This window comes from Lactuca serriola, chromosome 2 (genome assembly GCF_051521515.1).
Source record: "Lactuca serriola cultivar US96UC23 chromosome 2, Lser_US96UC23_V15, whole genome shotgun sequence".
Classification (NCBI taxonomy): Eukaryota; Viridiplantae; Streptophyta; class Magnoliopsida; order Asterales; family Asteraceae; genus Lactuca; species Lactuca serriola.
In genome coordinates this window covers 69,955,827-69,975,722 of record NC_136409.1, presented here as the reverse complement: position 1 = coordinate 69,975,722, position 19,896 = coordinate 69,955,827, and positions in this window count along the sequence as shown.

The following is a 19,896-nucleotide window of genomic DNA, read 5'->3' as shown; positions in this document are numbered from 1 at the left end:
CTAAAAAAAGAGATACCTTTGGTAAAGGTATAGTGGGAGCACCGAAGAGGGTCTGAGTGGATGTGGGAGCCACAGGCGGAAATGTTGGAGCACTATCGAGGGTTGTTCACCGCAGTAGACTTTGAGGACGAAGCCTAGTTCAGGTGGGGGAAAATTGTAATGCCCCGACTCTTAGGTAATAATTTTATGGTTTTAATTTCATAAATTGCAAGGTCTACTCGATGAGTCGGATGCCCTGACTCGCCGAGTAAAAGCGGATTGGGCCACGTGTTTAATGGACCAACTTGCCGAGTTGGAAGCGAACTTGACAAGTTGGAGTTGAGGGATGAAACCCTAATCTTCGGGGTTATGGACCTTATTTAAAGGATCATTAACCTCTCTTAGCCTCCCCTCACCGTCCATTTGTGCTTTGAAAACCCTAATTCGTGTGTGTGCTCCATTTGTGTATTTTTCAAGCTTGGAAGATGGTTTGCAAGAAGAAGACTTGAAGTATAAGAGGAGTAGTGCAAGAGGAGCTAGTAGATCTGAGTCTCTTGCTTCATGGCATCAGTTTGATGGTAACAAGTTGCTACCTTGGCCTTCTTTTCCTTCTAGATCTCATTTGATTAAAGTTTTGGGGCTTTTCTATCATATTAAGAATATATTTTTTGGTATGAGCTAAGATCTGAAGTTATGACTTCATATTTGAACTCTTCATGGTCTCTAAGTGTTGGGTTTTGAGCATTCTAACACATCCTAAGTGTACATGCAACCCTAATAAACCTTGGATCTATGTTTGTTTAAGGTACATGCAAAATATTATTTTCCAAGGTTTATAACCTATCTAGCATGGCATGGGGTACTTTTAAACATAAAAGAACTAGATGAATTACATACATTTTTTTGATTGTTGATTCCTTGGAGTTTGAAAGCCAAGCACCAATAATGTGAATGCCTCCAATGGAAATCACAAATCACCACAAACTTGGAAAATATATGAGAGTATACTAACACTTAGAAATCGGCCACAACTATTACACACACACTAGAGGGGTTTTTCATGCAACATAACCTTGTTTATATAGTGTGCATGGTTAGGGTGAAACCCTAATAACCCATGTCTTTTCCTCTTCCAAGGATCCATGGGTTAAAGCTCCATGGATCATCCATGGACTTCCATATAAGCTTAGCCCATTAACAAATGAATATTAGCCCACACCATATAAATGTAATAGCCCATGATTTAATTAGTCTTCCTTTTAATCACTAAATTAATTCATTATTAATTCAAGATTAAAACTAATTAAATAACACGACTTTATATTAATATATTATAACTTATAATATATTAATAAATCGTAAGTATACAATTCTCACAAAATTATCCATAAATAGTTTGGGTGAAGTGCAACCCAAATGGACCATGTCGGGTCGGGTCAAGTATATACCAAATAAGTATGGACTTAGACACCTTATCCAACACTAAGTCCATAAAGCTCTCAGCTTTAGCAAGTATGAACCTCTCCTTAAGTGTAAAACCCCATTTCATTCTTAGTTTTGGCATTATAAGACTTTAGAGCCTTGCATGCACGTAAAGTTTGCAACTTTAAGTGATAAACATGCCTTAGGAAGCTAGATCTGCAATATGGAACCTTAAAATGGCTTAAAAAGCATCTGAATAGATAATGGTTTGAAGGGACTCGGCGAGTTTCATGGTCAACTCGGTGGGTTCGATGAAGATTGTCGAGCAATGACTTCTGCATGGACTCACCGAGTCAGCGGGGTGACTCGGCGAGTCAACTTGGGTTTTTCCCGAACATTTGGACATGCTTGGACTCGGTGAGTTGCAGGGAAACTTGATGAGTCAGTGGGGGGTTTTCACAACTACTCGAGTTCTGGAAGGACTCGACGAGTAAGTGACTACACTTGACGAGTCTGGTCAATATGGATGGTTAACCTTGCTCGTTGACTTTGAATTTGACCAAGGGTTGACTATTTGACTTCTTGGACATTTTGGAAAGTTGGAAATTTATGAGTTTGGTTCTATGATGAATATAGATGGTAGAGTTTGTGGCGGTGATCCGAGAGTTTGAGCTTATATTTTGAGTTGTCAGTTGCGAGGTGAGTTTTCCTCACTATACTCAAGGGTCTAAGGCACCAAGTCCGGACCTTCCTGGATTGTTGTCCTGATTATGTCATATGCTCGAGTATTGTATGATCCGTTAGATCAATATCCTTGTAGATGGGATGTTATATGTTGTTATGATCTGTTAGATCAATATCCTAGTAGATGAGGTTTTCTATATTGCTATGATCTATTAGATTATTGTCCTGGCAGATAGGATATTGCTATGTGTTTGATCTACTAGATCGGTCTATCTGTCTATTGTTTGTTATGTGATTATTTGTTATATGTGCACATGTCTAATTGGTGATTGAGGCTTATCTACTCTGTGCGAGAGCCAATAGACCTGGGCATTCCAACCTGTTGGTTTTGTATCGTGAGTATTCCATCCCGAGGATGATTAGACTCGTAGTATGTGGGCATTCCAACCTGTTGGTTGTAGGCCTAGGGTATTCCATCCCGAGGATGATTGGACCCATAGTATGTTAGCATTCCAACCGGATGGTTGAGGTCCTGGGATATTCAAACCCGATGGTTGGCTGGACCTATAAGTATGGTGTTTATATTTATATGTGTGTTAATATGTATATAAGTATTTTGGAGGAATTTACTAAGCTCCCAGGCTTACAGTTTCAGTTTATTGTTTGAGGTATATCATGGGACCGTGGAAAGTCGAACGTGTGATCGTACCACTCCTCACTTTTCCTGACTTTGTTTCTAGGAGACTCTGATATAGATTATTTTGAAAACAAATTTTTAATTGATTGTTGGTTTTTATATGTTTTAAAACGTTTAAAATTGGCATGGTTTTTATGGGTGTTACAATAGACACATAGCGCAAACCACATTCTCTCCCGGTGGGTATGGAAAAAGGATCCAAGTTTGATTTGTAACAAAAGAATTATATTCCTTATTCATGGCTTTATGCTAGTTTGGATCTTTCAAATCCTATATGTGTGACCTCAAGACAAAGGAATTGGTGGAATCATGAAGAGTGAGACGATTATGGGTTTCACGATGCCATTCTAAGATCAAGTGTGCATGTGGTGAGTGAGAAGAAGAGGGGGAAGGGGAGCCTCGGAAGAGAGTGTTGATGGTGATTTAGGAATAGTATGAGCAGGAGAGGGCAGGGTGTGTGAGGTGGTGTCGGGATATATACCGCATCCTCGTGAGGAGTAACGGGGGGATGAGGAAGGGCGTAAAATTTTTTATGAAGATTAGGAGAGGTGTCTTAATTAGAGAGAAAGTCATAGGAAGGAGGTCCGATGGGTGTAACCAAGCCATAAGTACAAATAAACTTTTCAAAATTGACATGGCAAGAGGTGATGATCTTTTGTGAGGAGAGATCATAACAACAGATCAGATGATGGTGGGAGGGGTACCTGAGAAAAATGAAAGGGGTGGAGCGACGTTAAATGTAATGTCCCAAAAATACTAAGTAAAAATTTCAATTTTTAATCAACCAAAAACCATACATTCATTCATTTGTTCCAAAATGATAACAGTATTCCAAAACCTCAAAGTGAAATCAAAACAATCAGTGCGAAATAAAACTCCAAGGAATGTCGTGCGATCAACTCGATCCATTTCTTTTTGAATTGGAAGTACCTGTAATCATTTAACCATAAAACCATAAGCACAAAGCTTAGTGATTTTCCCAAAATACAACACACATACATACATTTCCATGGGCTACCCCCATGGTCTTTCATAAATGTGTCATGGGCTACCCCCATGGTCCTACAAACAAGTGTCGTGGGCTACCCCCATGGTCTTACATAAAAGTGCCATGGGCTAGCCCCATGGTCTTTCATGAAAATTCCATGGGCTACCCCCATGGTCTTTCATAATAGTGTCATGATCTACCCCATGCTCTTCCATGCAAGTATCACTAAGACAATAAGCATCCCACATAGTATAGTGAGAAGATACACCTCACAAACACAGTCAAAATTTAACAACTCACATAGTCGAAGAAGGAGTGCTAAACACCACCTAATAAACCATATAATGTCAAACTTCAAAGTTAACATCATTCGATCTCTACATCGTGTCCATCCTTCAACCACATCATGGTTAATTGATCCAAACCTGATTAGAAAACCAGTGCCAAAAATACTCGTATACACATAACTCCATTTTCACACCGTGGCAATAATTCCACCACGTTATGGTAGAGTCAGTAAAAAATAGACGCAGAGTCCCACATCTCCACACCGTGGCACCCTACATGCCACGCCATGGTATTCGGATGAAGATAGATTTCATGATTATGTTCTTCATTTATTAAGCTTTTTTCTCAAGCCTTCCAGAAGGCCTCTAAGGGACCTAATGATCCCTAAAAATGTAAAATTTATGGACATGCATGTCCTCCATCAAATTTAGTTAAAAAAAATTAGAAATATGACCTAAAACTCATGGAAGATTCCCAATCCATGACCAACTCCTAGATCTATGAGATAATGCTTTTAGGACTCAAAGAAATCATAAAGTTGAAAACTTTATCTCTTTGCTTCACTCAAAATATATCAAATGATTCAATCATCCAAGATAACCTTAGATCTATAAATAAGGAACTAAAACATTAGATCAAGAAACCTTACAAAAGGTCCAGCAAGATGATTTCATTATTTCAGAGATTGAAGAGTGTTTCTTGCACCAAACTTTCTTCTACTTCCTTCAAGGTGCACCAAAACACCAAGGTTAAGCTCAAATATGAGAGCGATAGAGGATTAGTGTTTTCATCAAGGCTCTTGGAGGTGATGGAGGATAAGGGATGAAGAAACCCTAGCCATCACTTCCTTTAAATATGGCTTAATGTCCAAAAATTGGGGTTTTGTCAAATAATGGTCACGATGTCGTGGCTTACTATTCGCCACGTTGTGGGGAACAAAATTTCATTCGCGATCATTAGGCCTTGCCATGCCGTGGGGACACCTATCCTATGTTGTGTAAAATAAAATCATAATTATTATAATAAACTATACCTGGAAATCTAGATGTTACAACTCTCCCCTAATTGAATAATACTTCATCCTCGAAGTCTGCTGCTTCAAATAACTTTGCACATTAACTAAACCCACTACCTTGTTGTGCAAGGTCTTTGTTTTCCTATCATGGATCACAATAGGTCTCTCTACATAGTTAAGGTGCTCATCCACCTGAATGTCGTCAAAGGGAACTACTGTGGAATCATTAGCTATGCTCTTCCGTAGTTGAGAGACATGAAAATTCTTGTGGATTTGTGTAAGGTCTTTAGGCAGATCCAAACGATACGCAACCCTTCCCACCTTGGCGATAACCCTAGAATGACCAGTATACCTGTCGCACAACATGCCCTGCTTCCTGAACTGGATATGGTGCCACCTTTCCTAGGTGACGCCTTCAGGAGCACAAAATCCCTGACCTGAAACTTGAGGTAGGAACGTCATCGATCCGCGTAAGTGTTCTGATGACTCTGCACAGTCTGCAGCCGACCCCACACATGCTAATTCAACTCAGTAGTCATGAGTACTACCTTATTACTCCTCATGACTTGCTTCCCGGCCTCGTCCCAACAAATTAGGGTCCGAAACTTCCTCCCGTAGAGCATCTCAAAAGGAGGTCGATCAATACTGGTGTAGTAGCTTTTGTTGTAGGATAACTCAACCAACGCTAGATATGTATCCCAACTTCTACCAAAATCCAATACATATGCATGAAGCATATCCTCAAGCATATGAATAATCTACTAGCTCTGTCCGTTAGTCTCGATGGCGTTGACCGAGATGTCCATTTCACTTCCAGATTCTGGAAACAGTTTCACGACGAGATGGGTACTCGTTTCCATTTCAGCATCGCTTTCCACCCTCATATAGATGGACAAAGCGAGAGGACGATACAAAATCTTGGGAACATGCTACATGCATGCATTTTGGATTTCGGTGGCAGTTGGGATACGTATCTTCCGTTAGTGGAATTTTCGTATAACAACAATTACCATGCCAACATAGACCAACCTCACTTTGAGATGATCTATGGGAGGAAGTCTACGGCCCCAATCTGTTGATGCGAGGTCGGTCAGAGAGTCATGGTGTAACATCCCGAAATATCAAGAATATAGTTGAAGGGCTAAAAGTGTAAATTTTGAAGGGCAACTCGGCGAGTCCATGGATGGACTCGGCGAGTAGGGTCGCGACTTTGGTCGGGTGTCAAGTGGCCTACTCGGCGAGTCCAAAGATGGACTCGGTGAGTAGGTGCTGAGTGGAGAAAACTCTAATTCTCGGGGTTGAGCCCTATATAAAGAACTTAGCATCCATTCCCCTAGCCTCTTTACTCTTCCTCAAGTCCAGAAACCCTTAGAATTCGTGTGTGAGTGGATCAAAGTGCATTTGGGAAGCTTGAAGAGTATTTGTTGAAGGAATCTTGGGAGTTTGGAGGCTTGGAGCAAGGGGCTTTGCTTGGATTCAAGATTCATTGCAGTTGGGGCGTTCTTTTGAGGTAATATCTCGTTCTTGGGCTGTTACTCTTATGGATTCATCATTTTGGGGTTTATGGGGAGCTTATCTTTGTATGTTTTGGAGTTTGGAGGTTAGATCTGAGGTTGCTACCTCAGATCTGGAATGGGGAAGGCCTAGAGAGCATTAAAGTCCCTGTGTTTGAGTGCTTAGTGAAGCCATCATGTCCCAAACCCTAGCTCTAAAGTGAATAAGGCCTAGATCTCTTTGGATTCACGTAAAGTTTTCCATTTTACGTGATGGATGGATTGTAGGAGGCTAGATCTATGTTTTGGATCAATTGCATGGCGTGGAATGCTTCTGTATGGATTCAGACCGGTGGTACTCGGCGAGTCACATGGGTGGACTCGACGAGTTGCTTGAAGATGATCTGGAACTCGACGAGTTGGATGAACAACTCGGGGAGTAGGTTGAAGATAGCATTAGACTCGGCGAGTCTTTTCTTGGACTCGGCGAGTCTTGTCGAAGAGTCCTAATATTTTCTGGTTGAGTTGAGAATCGGTGAGTCAAGGGATGACTCGGTGAGTTGGGTGCGAGTGGACTCAGAGTTGTTGAACTCGGCGAGTCTCGGGGTGAGTCAGCGAGTTAGGTCGCGGATTGATGGAAGTTCTGAGCTTAGGGACTCGGCGAGTCATCGGGTTGACTCGGCGAGTAGAGTCAGTCAGGGGTTGACTTTGACTTTGTCCAAAGGTTGACCAGTTGTCTTCCAGGGGTATTTTGGTAATTAAGGGTATTTATTGAGTTGAGTGTTTTGGTGTTCAGTGGAGGAGTTCGTGTCGGAGTTCGGAGCAGCGGGATCTTATCCTTTCAGTCGGCAGTTTCGAGGTGAGTTATCCTCACTATATCAACAGGGTCTAAGACACCAAGGCCAGCCCTTTATCGGATTGAGATCTGGGTATCTGTTGTTATATTATTGCTTGATATGTTTGCATCCGGATAGTTAGGATGGTATTCGTTAGAGACCTGGTAAAGGTCGATATCCTGGTATGTAGGGTGAGGCTATGCTAGTGACCGGTTAGGTCGGTATTCTGTTAGAACATGTTGTGTTATGTGATCTGCTAGATCGGTTTGCCTGAATATGAATTGTTATGTGATTGTATGTTTATGTGCACATGGTTGTTTGGACTGGAGTTGGGTTGAGGCGGGTCCTGCTTCGTGCTGTAGGCCAAGATACCCAGGGCGGACCAGTTATTCCGAAGTCCCAGCGAGTGGTCTGGATAGGCTGTAGGCCCCACAAGGGCGGACCAGATGTGTCGAGGCTCGGAGAGTGGACCAGGCCAACTAAAGGCCCGATGCGGGCGGACCAGTCATACTGTAGACTTAGAGGGTGGACCAGGTGAATTGAAGGCCCGGTGCAGGCGGACCAACCACACTGCAGACTCGAGGGACATGAATGGACTCGGAGGGTGGACAGGTGGACTGAAGGCCCTACAAGGCGGACCAGTACCATCGTAGACCCGATATGCATGGCTCTTCTGTGATTCGTTATGAGATAGCATGATATGTGTATGGTATATGTGGTTGGTATTTTGGGGGTATCTGACTAAGTTTTCGGGCTTACAGTTGTGGTTTAATGTTTTTCAGGTTCTTCAGGAGACTGTGGCAAGGCGAAGGCGTGATCATACCGCTCCCCGTGATTTTGTAGTAATGTGATTCTAGGAATACTCTCAATTATTTGTATTGAAAACCTTTTTGTAATAATTTAATGGAATCGGGTTGTTTTTTTTGAAAAATTTAAATTTGTTGGATTTTTCGGTTGTTACAAGTTGGTATCAGAGCCTTGGTTTGAGTGAATTGGAGGAACACTCGTGTGACTCCAGTCTCAAATCGAGGAGGGTTTTCAAAAGAGAATTTAAAATGGTTTTCAAAATAAGTAAAGGAGGACGCGGAGGTACGATCAGCCGGAGCCAGTAAGTAACCCCAAAATACCATAGATGATATTTGTTTTATTGAGCTATGATAGAACGGCATGCTAGAGTTAAGCTAGGGATCTTCAGGATTTCTTGATGTGTTGCCTGATTTATGATGCCTGCTACCCTAGGGTTTTCTTGTGAGAGATTTCAAGTGTTCCTCTAGTTGTGAGGATAGAGCGTTGTTATGCATGTTTTCGCTAGGGTGTTGTGGAAGTACATCATACAAATATGGGTAGGTGTGGAAGGTAGTATGGGCTCGTACTACTGAAAGCACAGGACCCATACGCGTACCAGGGAAACCATGACCTCTAGGGTTGGGTTGAGAGTTGGTTCCCAGGATAATGGGAAGTGTCTGAGGTTTTGTGGTTTATTTCAGTATGGAGATTTCGAGGCATGTTGGGAGTGGATATGGGTCAGGATCGGGTGCAGGAGAGGGAGTTGCGGACGGGTCAGTTCCGCCTGAGGTTATCGGTCAGATGAGTACGCGCGAGTTGGATGCGAGGATTCGTGAGATCCTGCATGATGAGGTTGCTGCATTGTTCCGGGCCGAGCTGCTGGAACTGTTTGGGTCGATCAAGACCGCCATGGTGGAGGATTTTGATGAGCGTTATGCGGCTCTCACGGAGACGGCGGCCGCGGCAGCTACAACGGCTGTAGCAGCGGCAGGGGGAGGAGCGAGTAGAGGTTTTTAGTATCGGGACTTCGATAATACGAAGCCTCCCACCTTTGATGGAGTTTAGGATCCGATCATAGCTATGAGATGGTTATCAGATGTAGAGGGATGTTTCTTCACGTGTTCATGCCCTACTGATCAGAGGGTGAGGTGCGCTCTGAACCTGTTAAGGCTCGGGGCAAAGGATTGGTGGAGATTGACCACGCGGTCATATTCGGATCTGCAGAGGGCTGCTGTTTCTTGGGATTGGTTCAGAGAGATGTTCAACACTCATTATGTTCCGCAGGTCGAGAGGGAGAGGTTGGCTCAGGAGTTCCTTGAGCTGAAGCAGGATTCGGAGTCGGTGACGGAAATCACCAGGATGTTTACTGAGAGAGCGATGTTTTGCCCTGAGTTCGCTTCGAAGCAGGCTCAGATGTCCCAATATCTGAGTATGCTAAAGAGAGACATCAAACAGTTTGTGTCCGCGCAGAGGTGCGAGACCTTGTTGGAGTTGCAAGAGGCCGCCAGGCGGCGTGAGTTAGAGATTGAGTTGCAATTGCGTGAGCTGAGGCAACCTCCGGTTCAGTCCCAGTCGGCGACTAAACAGTCTAAGACCATTGATTCTAGGATGGGATATCAGGGCAGTCACGTTTGTGGAAAGTGTGGGAGGGGTCAAGTCGGAGTTTGTCGGTCCGGTAGTGTATGCCGCAAGTGCGGAAAGGAGGGACACTATGCAAGGGATTGTCGGCAGTCGGTGCCAGTTTGGGATTTGAGGGTATGTTATCATTGTCATCAGGTTGGACACTTGAGGTTCAACTGTCCACAGCTTGCTGCAGGACCGGTGCAGGCTCCAGCACCGGCACGTTGAGGATCACAGGTGGAGGTGAGGGTGGAGCGGAGCCCCCAAGGGCTTAGGGTCGTGCTTTTCAGCATACAGCGGAGGAGGTGAGAGCGGTGCCGGATGCAGCTGCGGGTATGTTTCTTTCTTGTTGTCTTGTTTGTTATGATTATTGTGGAGTATCGTTTATCTGCTAGTCTCGTTGAGTGGTTTTCGTTTTGGTATCCGTTGTTCCTTGAGGGTTTGGCATGGGTATGGGTTAGTATTTTGGGTTTTCGCTAGTTATCTTTTGTGAAGATTATTGGTGGATGCGGCGTTGGTTTGATTGTCGGGTAGCTTCTGCAGTCTGAGGAATGGATATTTGAAGATTGGGTTCCTTTCGAGTGGGATGATTGGTGTGGAAATGTGTTTTTGTGAAGGTTGCTAGTGATAGTGGGAATCAGTCTGAGTGTAGGTGTTGGGTTTTGTGCAAGGTTATCTTGGGAGGTCGGTGATAGCGACCGGTGGTTGGTAGTCAGTGCCCTAAGTGGGGGAGAATTGGAGAATTCTCCGGAGGATCGACGAGTATGAAAGGTTGTTTACCTGCATGGGATTCAGTAGTGTCTCGGTCAGCCGAGGGCATTGGTTGGTATGAGTAAATGGCAGGCGTGCAGGGCGGGATACATACCAAGAGCTTGTTTGTGTAGGGCCTGGGAGCAGGCCGGGATAGAGTATGTACGATGGAGATAGAGTTCGGAACCCCTAGGGGTCTAGACCAGTATGCATGGGAGGATTTCCCGGAGAGGTAACTCGGAAGTTGAGCGGTCCGGATAGACTAAAGGCCAATAGGCGTACCAGTCAGGCCGAAGGCTCAGTGAACGGTCCAGCTAGACTGAAGGCCTTGGAGGGCGGTCCAGGTCTGCTGAAGGTTATGAGAGTGGCCCAGTTGGCTGAAGGCCTGGTAAGTCGGTCCAGTCATGCTGAAGACTCTGTGGGTGTCGTTAGATCGGTGCGAGGTAATGAATTGAGTATGTTGCGATGTGCTAGCATCAGACGGTCTGGCCCCGGGTATTGATCTTGATTAGTGGAGATGGTGCATGGACTCAACAGTCCTTGCGAGCAGATTCAGGGCATGTGTGTTGCATGGATAACGGTTACGCTATAAAGAGGTGGTGTAGCGTTGGGTGAGCATCGTGGCTCTTCTCGTGGTGACGAGGCGGTCAAGTGGTTTCCCTTGGTAAGGAAAGAGGGAGGAATGTAATTCTGAAGGGGAGTGCAAATTCACGGAAGTGAAAGCGGCAGTGTATAGTTATGATCGGAGTGGTCCAACGGTGGTCTTTGAGCAGTGTGTGCGGCGGCGGTATGGGATGACATCATGAGGGGATGTCTACCGAGGTCGTAGGAGGAAATTTCGAGATTGTAAAGTCAAGAGGCTCGTAAGGGATGTAGGTATGGAGTTTTATATTCCCAGCTTGTTTTCGGTGAAGGAATTGTGTAGCAGTGGGTCATCCTGAGGAATGTTTTGAGGGTCGTCAGTGTGATGGGTTTTCCTAACCCGAGGGTGCTAGAGCTAGTTCAGCATGTGCTTGCGATTGCAAGAAGGGAACTCATGGGAGTTGCTCTGAAGAGTGTGTCTTTCTGTTAGCATAGAATGGATAGAGTTGGACTCAGATCGAGAATCGGGTGGTGCATAGTTATTTATAGCTCATATGGGTCGAGTAATGGTTGTGATTTGGAGCAGTGTTGCATCATGAGTGGTACTCAGTTGCTATGTGTGGTTATCAGAGGGTAAAGCCGGTGCCCGGTTTGAGACGGTGGTCAGGACACCGCAAGGAAAAAGAAAGTGAGTTCGAGTTTCGATGGGTATGCCTAGAGGGACCTGGTCCGGTTAAGGCCAGGTGGCGTGTTGCGGGAGTATTTTTGGAGATGAGTTGCCGTAGGCTTCAAGGACGAAGCCTAATTTAAGTGGGGGAGAATTGTAACATCCCGAAATATCAAGAGTAGAGTTGAAGGGTTAAAAGTGTAAATTTTGAAGGGCAACTCGGCAAGTCCATGGATGGACTCGGCGAGTAGGGTCGCGACTTTGGTCGCGTGTCAAGTGGCCTACTCGGTGAGTCCAAAGATGGACTCGGCGAGTAGGTGCTGAGTGGAGAAAACCCTAATTCTTGGGGTTGATCCCTATATAAAGAACTTAACATCCATTCCCCTAGCCTCTTTACTCACCCTCAAGTCCAGAAACCCTTAGAATTCGTGTGTGAGTGGATCAATGTGCATTTAGGAAGCTTGAAGAGTATTTGTTGAAGGCATCTTGGGAGTTTAGAGGCTTAGAGCAAGGGGCTTTACTTGGATTCGAGATTCATTGCAGTTGGGGCGTTCTTTTGAGGTAATATCTCGTTCTTGGGTTGTTACTCTTATGGGTTCATCATTTTGGGGTTTATGGGGAGCTTATCTTTGTATGTTTTGGAGTTTGGAGGTTAGATCTGAGGTTGCTACCTCAGATCTGGAATGGGGAAGGCCTAGAGAGCATTAAAGTCCCTTTGTTTGAGTGCTTAGTGAAGCCATCATGTCCCAAACCCTAGCTCTAAAGTGAATAAGGCTTAGATCTCTTTAGATTCACGTAAAGTTTTCCATTTTACGTGATGGATGGATTGTAGGAGGCTAGATCTATGTTTTGGATCAATTGCATGGCCTGGAATGCTTCTGTATGGATTCAGACCGGTGGTACTCGGCGAGTCACATGGGTGGACTCGACGAGTTGCTTGAAGATGATCTGGAACTCGACGAGTTGGATGAACAACTCGGCGAGTAGGTTGAAGATAGCATTAGACTTGGCGAGTCTGTTCTTGGACTCGGTGAGTCTTGTCAAAGAGTCCCAATATTTTCTGGTTGAGTCGAGAATCGTTGAGTCAAGGGATGACTCGGTGAGTTGGGTGCTAGTGGACTCAGAGTTGTTGAACTCGGCGAGTCTCGGGGTGACTCGGCGAGTTAGGTCGCGGATTGATGGAAGTTCTGAGCTTAGGGACTCAGCGAGTCATCGGGTTGACTCGGCGAGTAGAGTCAGTCAGGGGTTGACTTTGACTTTGTCCAAAGGTTGACCAGTTGTCTTCTAGGGGTATTTTGGTAATTAAGGGTATTTATTGAGTTGAGTGTTTTGGTGTTCAGTGGAGGAGTTCGTGTCGGATTTCGGAGCAGCGGGATCTTATCCTTTCAGTCGGCAGTTTCGAGGTGAGTTATCCTCACTATATCAACAGGGTCTAAGGCACCAAGGCCGGCCCTTTATCGGATTGAGATCCGGGTATCTGTTGTTATATTATTGCTTGATATGTTTGCATCCGGATAGTTAGGATGGTATTCGTTAGAGACGTGGTTAAGGTTGGTATCCTGGTATGTAGGGTGAAGCTATGCTAGTGACCGGTTAGGTCGGTATTCTGTTAGAGCATGTTGTGTTATGTGATCTGCTAGATCGGTTTGCCTGAATATGAATTGTTATGTGATTGTATGTTTATGTGCACATGGTTGTTTGGACTGGAGTTGGGTTGAGGCGGGTCCTGCTTCGTGCTGTAGGCCAAGATACCCAGGGCGGACCAGTTATTCCGAAGTCCCAGCGAGTGGTCTGGATAGGCTGTAGGCCCCACAAGGGCGGACCAGACATGCCGAGGTTCGGAGAGTGGACCAGGCCGACTGAAGGCCCGATGCGGGCGGACCAGTCATACTGTAGACGCAAAGGGTGGACCAGGTGAGTGGAAGGCCCGGTGTGGGCGGACCAACCACACTGCAGACTCGAGGGACATGAATGGACTCGGAGGGTGGACGAGTGGACTGAAGGCCCTACAAGGCGGACCAGTACCATCGTAGACCCGATATGCATGGCTTTTCTGTGATTCGTTATGAGATAGCATGATATGTGTATGGTATATGTGGTTGGTATTTTGGGGGTATCTCACTAAGCTTTCGGGCTTACAATTGTGGTTTAATGTTTTTCAGGTTCTTCAGGAGACTGTGGCAAGGCGAAGGCGTGATCGTACCGCTCCTCGTGATTTTGTAGTAATGTGATTCTGGGAATACTCTCAATGATTTGTATTGAAAACCTTTTTGTAATAATTTAATGGAATCGGGTTGTTTTTTTTTTGAAAAATTTAAATTGGTTGGACTTTTCGGTTGTTACACATGGGGAGTACTGAGGTAGTACTCAAGACTACAGAGCACATCCAACAGGTCCGGAGCAGGCTCCAGACTACTCAGAGTCAGCAGAATAGCTACGCCGACAAGCGGCATTCCGACTTGGAGTTTCAGGTGGGCGACATGGTCCTCCTAAAGGTGTCAACTTGGAAAGGTGTCATCCAGTTTCGAAAACGGCGAAAGTTGGGCCCCAAATACATTGTTCCTTTCAAGGTTATAGCCCGGGTGGGCAATGTAGCATATCGATTGGATCTTCCAGTAGAGCTCAGCCTGATCAACATCACTTTCCATGTTTCTCAGTAACGAAAGTGCCTAGTGGATGATTCAACGATCGTACCCTTACCAAATATTCAATTCGACGACATCTTGAACTACATTGAGAGACCCATGGTGATTCTGGATCGCAAGACGAAAACCTTGAGGAACAAGGTTGTTCAGCAAGTAACGTGCAGTGGCAGCACCACAAGGGTTATGAGTGGACTTAGGAGTCTGAGGATGAGATGAGGGAGAACTACCCAGAGTTGTTTCCAGATGTAGCAGACTTCGAGGAAGAAGTCTACGTCAAGTGGGGGAGAATTGTAATGCCTGATTTCTGGTACGCATTTATTTATAAAATTATTCATTTTTATAGAGCTATTCGACGAGTTGGAAGCCCCAGATTCGTCGAGTAGAATCGAGTCTTGGATGCGGGTTTTCAGCTTTTTACTCGATGAGTCGATAGCCCTCGACTCGGCGAGTAGATCTACTAGAGTGAAACCCTAATTTCATGGTTTTGCACCCTATTTAAGCATCTTAATCCCCACCTTTTGGCCTCATTTCCAGCCACCAAGTTCTAAACCATAATCCACAATACCCTAGAGTGTTTTATGAGTGTGTGAGCCATTCTTTAGTGATTTTGTATGTTCTTGAAGCTAGAAGAAGAAGAAGGGGCTAGAAGGTTCAAGGAGAAGATTGTAGATCCAGGGATTTCATTCCACCCTCATCACTTTCTAGTAATCAAGTCTCTAACTTGATCATTCATTCATTAGATCTACTTACTCCCATTTTTATGAGGGTTTTGGTTCAAGAACCTTGGTCTTTGGGATTTGGACATCCCAAGTGACTTACATTTTAGATCTAGGATTTAAAAGGGGTTCCATGGCATAAAGGTTCATACTTTATGACAATAGAAGCCCCATGCAAGCATAAAAATGTTATTATGGCCTTTTTATCCCTAAAAAGCCATGCATTGAAGGAAAGCTAGGAACTTTACATGTCCAACTGATGTCCAAGGCCTAGATCTATTATAGCGTGCTTTGGTTTAGAGTATTATGGCTTGTGGACCAATATCTATGTTCTAGAGAGTTACGGTTTGAGCTAAACCCATTAAAAAGGACTAATAGCGGGTAAAGTTGGAAACTTTACCCTTAAAAGTGTATTCGCAGTGTGTGGATGAAATATGGAGTTTGGATATGAAGGGTAGGAGCTTAATCCATTGAGATGGCTCAATTAGACAGAGGAACTCAGCGAGTCCATATAAGGAATCGACGAGTTGAGTTGGTTTGTCCCATTTTAGCTTAAGGTAGAACTCGATGAGTCGGTGAAGGGACGCAACGAGCTGATTCGGTAGATCACGACTATGAGCAGCCTGGGAACTTGACGAGTCGGGGGGTGACTCGACGAGTTATATCGCGATGTCAGGTTGTAGGACTCGACGAGTTGATGGAGCAACTCGCCACGTTAGGTCAACCAGAATGTTGAATTTGACCAAAGTGTTGACTTTGACCTGGGGTAAAATGGTCATTTTACCCTAAGGAGAATTATCAGGTTCTGACTAAGTGTTATTGTGATAATAATAGTCAGGGAGTCATGGGACCAGCCATCAGAGATTCCATGTCAAGATTTCAGCAGTCAGCTTTGCGAGGTGAGTCCTCTTCCAGTAGGAACGGGTCTAAGGCACCAACTTCGGCTCGTTTATGTATGCTAGCATTGTCGGGGTTAGCCCGATGTAGTTATATGTTTCCGAACTTCGGTACGTTGTTGGGGGAATCCCGAGGAATGTTTTTATGCTTGATGTCTTCGTGATTCTTGTATGTCTTTGTTTATGTGTTTCAGACTTCGGTTTGATGCCATGGCAAGCCCAAGGAAGGTCTAGTTTATATGTTATGTGTTATGTGTTCTGGACTCCGGTCCAATGCCAGGGCAAGCCCGAGGAATTTTTTATGTTTATGTTATATGTTTATGTGTTATATTCCTATTGCTATGTTATATGTATACCAGACTTCGGTCTGATGCTGGGAGGTGTCCGATCTCGGATTCCGGTCCAATACTAGGCGGGGCGTGATGCCGGACTTCGGTTCGATGTCGGGCAGGGCCCGATGTAGTGGGCAAGGCCCAATGTATGTTATTATGTGATTATGTGTATGGTAAGTAGTAGTTTGGGGAGACTCACTAAGCTTCATGCTTATAGTTTTCAGTTTTTGTTTCAGGTTCTTCTGCTAGCAAGGGGAAGAGCTCAGGATGACTGCATGGTACACCCCATAGCTTTTAGCTTGGGATGTTTAGACTCTGATATTTGGCAAATGACTTTGATACAGTATTTTATTATGATGATTTGAGATATATTACTTATGTTTTTGTGAAATGACAAATTGTATTTATGGTTTTTATAAATAATCAAAACGATATTTTTGGGCCATATTTTTGGGATGTTTCACTTAGTATGCCCAACGTACCAAGGTGTACCTTATGTATACAAGGTGCACCCAAAAGTCACGAAATTGCCCTTGGTGACCCATTGTGCAAACATTTCACAACTCAAGGGTCTAAAAGGAAATACCTGGAAAAATAGATGTTATAGCTCTCCCCTACATGAACTAGACTTCTCCCTTGAAGTCAGCTGCGCAAACAAATCAGGGTAGTGCTCTTTCATCTATGTATCGGGCTCCCATGTCCATTCTGCCACTAGACCTTGACTTGTGACACTTCCTTGTTACGTAGAGCCTTCAAATTCCGATCTAAGATCGCCACCGGTCTCTCCACATAATTCATGCGATCATCAACCTAAATATCATCTAAAGGAACAATTGTGGAATCATCGGCCACACACTTCCGAAGATAAGACACGTGGAAGGTGTTATGGATTAGGCTGAGCTCATCAGGCAAATCCAGCCGGTATGCAACCTTGCCCACTTAGGCCGAAATCCTGAAAAGCACAATAAATTTAGGGCCCAGCTTGCCACGCTTTTGAAATTGGATGAAACCTTTCCAAGGTGACACCATCAGAAGGACCAAGTCTTCTAACTGAAACTTGAGGTTCGAGTGTTGCTGATCAACAAAACTCTTTTTCAGCTTTATGCAACTCACAACCTGTCACGTACATGTTGAATCAACTCAGTAGTCTTGAGTACCACCTTTGTGCCTCCCATGACTCGATGCCCAACCTCCACTACGCAAATTGGGGTCCTGCACCTTCTTCCATGCAATATCTCAAATGGTGGTCGATTAATATTGGCGTGATAATTGTTATTGTAAGAGAACTCAACCAGTGGAAGGTAAGTATCCTAACTCCCTCTAAAATCCAACACATAGGCCCGGAGCATGTCCTCGAGTGTTTGAATCGTCTGCTCGCTCTGGGCATCGTCCTGAGGGTGGTACGCCGTACAAAATGCAACTGAGTACCCAACTCCTCATGAAACTTCCTCCAAAACCTAGAAATGAAACAAACATCCCAGTTCGAAACCATCGAAACAGGCACCCTATGCCAAACCACCACCACCCGAACATAGATGTCAGCTAACTTCTCTACGAATATGCTCTCGACAATCGTTATGAAATGCGCACTTTTTATTAGTATGTCCACAATGACCCAGATACTGTTATGAAGATGAGCCGTCCTTGGCAATTTTATGATGAAATACATGGTAATCTCTTCGAGGTTCGACATGGGAATGGGTAGGGGTTGTATCTTGCCATGGGGTTTCTGATGCTCAACCTTGAATTTCCTACAAGTCAAGCACCGCTCAACAAACCAAGCTATCTCCCTCTTCATGTAGGGCGACCAATAACTCAATCTCAAATCCTTGTACATCTTTTTGGCCCCCGGACGAATATAAAACTTTGACTTCTACGCCTCCTCTAGAATAGTCAGTTTCACCCCATCTGATGCCGGAACCCAAACTCTACCTTAGTCAATAACCTCCAACTGTCTCTGAAAAATAAAGGAATATGTCCTCTGATCCTCTCGGTCTTCTAATTTTCCTTTTTCAATCCCTCCACCTCAGCCTTCTTGATCATATCCATCAAAGGCAAAGTGACGGTCATCCTCAAGCGGATATCCCGGATAGATGAACTCACAGACTTGCGGCTCAAAGCATTGGCCACCATATTTTCCTTCCCAGGATGGTACATGGTCTAGGATTCATAATGCTTCACCACATCCAACGATCTCCATTTTCGCATATTCAGATTTGCCTGGTCCATCAGATACCTCAAACTTTTTTGGTCAGTGTAGATAGTGTAGAGAATCCCATACAAATAGTGCCTCCAAATGTTATGGGTAAAAACCATGGCCCCCAGCTCCAAATCATGTGTATAGTAGTTTGCCTCATGAGGTTTCCACTACCTCAAAGTGTAAGCAATCATGTGACCACTCTACATAAGAACCACTCCCAACCCCGAAATAGAGGGGGCACAATAAACCACGGAATCATCCAAACCCTCAGGGAGAGCAAGAATCGGGGCCTCACACAATCTCTGCCTCAAAGTCTCGAAAATAAACTATTGGTCAGGCCCCCACCCAAAAGTCACATTTTTCTTTGTCAAATGGGTTAAAGGCACTGCAATTTAGGATAAATCCTGGATAAATCTTCGATAATACCCTACGAGACCCATTAAACTCTAAATCTCATATGCAGTTTGAGGAACTTCCCACCGCATCACGACCTCGATCTTGGACGGGTCAACTAAGATACCCTACTGGTTGACAATGTGCCCCAACAACTACACCTTGCTCAACCAAACTCGCATTTGGAGAATTTCGCATAAAGCCTCTCCCTCCTTAGGGTCTCTAGCAACTCTCGCAGATGTTCCTCGTGTTGCTCCTTGGTCTTGGAGTAGACCAAAATATCATTAATGAATTCAATCACAGATCGATCCAGCATCAGTCTGCAGACTCGGTTCATGAGATCCATGAATGTTGTCGGTGCATTAGTGATCCCGAATGGCATCACCACAAACTCGTAATAACCATAATGAGTCCTGAAGGTTGTCTTTTAACCATCCACATCCCTGACCCTCATCTGATGGTGACCAAATCGCAAATCAATCGTAGAAAACCAAGATGCACCTTGAAGCTCGTCAAACAAATCATCAATCCTTGGGAGTGGGTAACGGTTCTTCATAGTTATCTTGTTCAACTCCCGGTAGTCAATATACATCTAGTGTAAACCATCCTTCTTCTTCACAAACAGAATCGGTGCTCTCCATGGTGAAGCTCGAACAAATAGAATCCATGTCTAGAAGTTCTTAAAGCTGCATAGATAACTCATTCATCCTAGGCAGTCTCAGGTGATACGGTGCCTTGACTATCAGAGCCGCACCAGGAACCAGATCAATCGAAAACTTAACTTGCCTCTCTAAAGGCACTCCCTACAAATCCTCAAGAGATACATCTGGGAAGTCTCGAACAATGGGTGCCCCACACAACTCCAACGTGCCCTCAACTCGTGTGTCTGCAACATAAGATAGGAACC